Raw genomic sequence first — 4,893 nt, forward strand, 5'->3', positions numbered from 1 at the left:
TTTGACCAACATTGGACTACTTTTTTTTTTTTAATCAACAGCAAAGCTGTGATATCCTTATGGGTGGTCCTTTCAACCTTGAACAGGGGAGGCAGAGGGAGGGTCATAATGCTGGTGGGCAGGCTCCCATGCCAGATGTTCTCTTCTAAGAATGTGATCTTGGTATGGAACCTGTGTCCAACAGATGAATGGATAAAGAAGAAGTAGTATATATACACTGGAATATTACTCAGCCATAAAAAATGAGATCTCACCATTTGCAACAACACAGATACACCTAGAGGGTACTGTGCTACATGAAATAAGTCAGACAGAGAAAAACAAATACCACCTGATCTCACTTACATGTGGAATCTAAAAAAACAAACAGAATCTTACATACAAAGGACAAACTGGTGGTTGCCAGAAAGGAGGTGGGTGGGGCAATGGGTGAAACAGGGGATTATGAGGTACAAACTTCCAGTTATAAAATAAATAAGTCACGGGGATGAAAAGTGCAGCACAGAGATTATAGTCCCTAATATTGTAATAACATTGTATGGGGACAGATGGTGACTACAGTTATTGTGGTGAGCATGGAGTAATGTATAGAATTGTCGAATCGATGTTGTACATGTGAAATTAATATAACCTTGTATGTTAATTATACTTCAATTAAAAAAGATACGATCTTGGGTTACTTCTCTCCACCTCGGTTTATTAATCTGTAAAATGGGGATAATATTAGGACCTACTTCTTGGAAGTGTTGTGAGATTAAAAGGGACAATCCAAACGAAGGGGTCAGTGCTGTTCCTGCTATGACAGGTGCCCCCAAAATGTTAGCTGTTATTACTCATGAGACATTCGCTGAGTCCAACCTCAAGGACCCTGCCTCCAGAAGTTCACTATCCAGTGGAAGAGAAAGACTTGTATACATGCATGTGTGCACATGCAGGGCAGGAGGGAGGAGTCAGGGAGGACAGTGACGCGTAAAGGCACCACAAAGCAAGGTAACTAAGGAATCCAGGAGAAAGGTCAGGTTCATGGAGGAAAGACCATGTGGTTGGTTTGGGAAATGCTGAGACTGAAGCGCCAGGAGGACATCCATCAATGGAGCCATGCTTGCCACATATATTTGGTTTGCCCCCTCAGACCTGCTGCTCATCCTCCCCCACTCTTCTCTAATGCTCTAAGCTCTCAGGGTATTCATCTGAGAGACTGCATCTATAGCCTCCTATGCCCCCTGGCTTCTGTTTGAGTTTGGCCAATGGGCAGCCAAGCAGAAGGAGGGAAAATGGTGAAGTCTAGGTATTTACTGCTCTGGTTTCTTTCCAAGGAGGCCACCTCAGGCTGGTGGAGTCCCTCAGTAGAAGGTTCTCTCCAGGCAGCCTGCTCTCCACAATGCTCTCTCCTTCTAGGTTCTGGTAACCCTTCCCTGTCCTTATCCCTTTGGACTTAGGGCTGGTGAAAGCCAGGCTCCCAATAGCCCCTTGTGGTTCTCCTATCCCCAAACCTTTGTAAATAGTCTCCTTGTAAATAAACCCTTCTGGAATTGTCCCAGTTTTGATGTGCCATCTGTTTCCTGTCGAAATCCTGAGTGATATACCATGTTGATCTGGCCATTGGGATTTCAGGTCTAGAATCTGGGAGGGAGATATAAATTAGAGACCAGTCTAAGCTGGGGGGTAGTGAAAGACATTGCTGACTGAGAGGGAGAGGAGGAAAAGAGCAAAGGCAGATTGTTGGGAGACCTACTCCCAGCAGGGAGAGAAAGAACATATCAGCTTCGAGACTGAGAGTAATAACAACGCTCTATTCTTAGGACCCTGATGTTCCTAATAACATCCTTCTAGAAAGATGTAGAAATGCAATCATCTTATTGATGGAGCAGCCACTTTAAAACATCATCAGGGTCCCTGACAGCTTAGACTTGGCTTGGAAAGTAGACTGAGTTCTTTGCGCATACCTATTTGCATAGGAACTTCACCTTTCAAATTTTAAATTTTTATTTTTAATAAGCAATACATTCACATGACTCAAAAAGTAAAAATAATTATAAAAGGAATACTTTGAGCATCCCTCTCCCATCTCTGTCCCCATTCACCTTGTTTGTCTCCTGCTTTCTCCAGTACTTCTTATTGGTTGCTTATACATTCTTCCCAAGTTTCTTCATGTAAATATAAACGAATATATCTATACTCTTTTCCTTTTCTCACACACAAGGTATTATGCTAGATGTACTATATCTTGATTTTTTTCCCCACTTAATGGTATATCCTAGAGATGGTTCCATCTTCCTCCCCATTTTTTCCCTGTAAATGGTATAGAATCCCATAGACTGGAGGTACCACTGTTTATTCACCCAGATGTAGAGGAGCCTTGGTGAATGCTGCCTACCAACCACAGGTCCCTAACTACAGCTCTCAAGCTCTCCCCACAACCATCCCCACAACCATCCAGCGTCCCACTGCCACCTGCTCCTCTTCAGGCTTTGTCTCCCACTCAGTGGGGAAAATTGAAGGCTTCAGAAGGATCTCCCGCAATTCCCGGCTATCAAATATAAAACCCCCACCTCCATCTGCGCTCCCCTCTCCTTCCCTCAGGCTGCAACTCAGGGCACACTTGCTTCATGCCAACCCTTTCATCTCTGATTAGGATCCCATCTCTGTTCCACCTTCTAAGGATCTTACATTACCAATGACCCTAGTTTCCCTCTTGTACATTAAACTTCTCTCTCGAAACTGAGTCATATCAAAATACAACCACCGCCCTGCCCCTTGACTCTATTCTCCCTCTAGCTACTTCGCCCTCCTTCTCCTTCAGAGTCACACTTCTTGGGAGAGCCGCCCACAGTCAAAGTTTCAACCTCCCTGTTTGCTACTCACTCCTCCATCCATTTCAGCCCATTTCAGCCCATTCCACCTCCATCAACCCACTGAGGCTTATGTGACCCATGATTCTGAGGTCAATCAACATTTCAGTCTTAGCCTCATTTGACTTAGTAACATTTGACACTCTTTGTGATTCTCTCCCCTTTGGAAATTCTTCCTTTGAGGACACTACCTGCTCTTGGATTTCCTCTTTCAAGTCTGGCTTCTTCTGCCATAAACCAGTAATGGTTTTTAACCCACAGTCAGGTGTTCAAGAAATAGCCCCTGAAGTAGAGGGAAGTGAATGAGACATTTGGACTCATTCACTGAGGCACAAAATTTAACGGAGGAGCAGGGTGCTAAATAACTCTGTAAACAGGATAATATTTTAATGAATAGGTCTAAAAATTCAATCAATGCAAAAATCCACACTAAACAAAATATCAAAATTTTAAATGAACACCAGTGCTGTGCTGATTCAGATTGAAGCCCAAGATGAAAGAAAAAATGTATGTCTCTTTATACATGTTTTGATGGATTTCCTAATAGCTAATTTGTTCCCTGAACACTGGCTTAGTTGGAAAAATACCGAAAAACTGAAAAGTAGATGTATCAATAGGTTGTTTAAATATATTTATACCAAAAAGGAAGTGATTATTTTACTTCAGTTTAAAAATTATTAAAGATGATCACTTGTCAAAAGAAATTTTAAAACATGGCAATTGTGTTATCTTAATTGAAAAAGAGGAAATCAAAGAAGTAGCTTTTGAAAGTATTGTTGAATTCGCTTCCATTAAAGCTGAAGTCCCATTTTTCCTTTGGTCTCAAAATTCAGTATACTGTATTATGGAACTGTCCAGAAACATCACATTGTACTCTATTTATTAAACCAAAGTTCAGACTTTTTCCTACTGTCCCGCCAGCTTGGTGAGAACTTTAACCGCAGTCATTTTGGGAGCTTCCCATCCTAGAGCTGGCCCCAGGCACTGAGGGGTGCCTTCTGTTCATTGGCCCACTGATTCGTATATCTCCAAAATATGCCTGCCCACATGCCCCAGGGGCCTTCAGGCTCGGTGGTTCTATGATGTCTGAGGTCTCTGAAAGGCCCTGGGATCTTTGCTAAGGTTGGGAGCTTGAGCTGTGTGTGGAGGTCTTTACAATTTGAGACCCTCGGGCCTCTGTCTCTTTGCCTCTTAGCTTCTCTTTGCCCTCTGGACATTTACCAAAAACTGCTAGAGGCTTTAACTTCAAGACCCTTTTACTTTAGGCCCTGCCAAGATCCCTGAAGCCAGAAATCATAAAACCAGGCTATCCACTTGAAAGGGGAAAACAAGAGAGAAAACACACATTAATATTTCTAGACTATCCTGCCACATGAGCTTTTTAGGTTCATCTTTCTCCCTCTGGTCATTTGGAAGCTGGGCTCCACGCTCTCTCCCAAACAATCCCTTTCACTCTCCACTCCATAGCTTCTATCCATGAGCCTAGGCTCCCTGATTTGTTTCTCTGGCCCAGAGCTCTACACTGAGCCCCAAAGCAATATGTTCAGCTGCTCAGTACCTCTATCTGGACATGTCTCAGTGACAAACTAACCATGCCCGGTGCCACACTCTGCCTTCTTCCTCCAATCCAGTCCTTTCCCAATCCTTTCCAGTTCATCCCTGAATCCCAGCCACTTCCTCTCCAACACACCTCTGGAATTCTAAGTAGCTCCATTTCCACCACCTCCCCTCTATCAGCTACCCCCGCCTCTTGACTATTGTGAAAACCTCATTAGTCTTCCCTGCACACCCACATGGGCCTTTTCCAATCTTGTCTACATGATGCCACCACAGACACCTTTTTTGAACTACAAATCTGAACATGTCACCCTCTGGCTTAAACTCTTCAAAGGTTTGCTTTGTTCCTGGAAACACACTCAAACGTGCAATGGTCCTGCTTGGTCTGGCCTCCTCTCTCCCACCCGATAGCGTACCTTGCTCCATCTCCCTCCCCAGGCTCTCTGAGCTCTAGCTGCTCAACCTGTTCTTTCCTGGACACCTG

Source organism: Mirounga angustirostris, unplaced genomic scaffold (genome assembly GCF_029215605.1).
Source record: "Mirounga angustirostris isolate CCGP_5_RB_7025 unplaced genomic scaffold, mMirAng1.0.hap1 SCAF_4, whole genome shotgun sequence".
NCBI lineage: Eukaryota > Metazoa > Chordata > Mammalia > Carnivora > Phocidae > Mirounga > Mirounga angustirostris.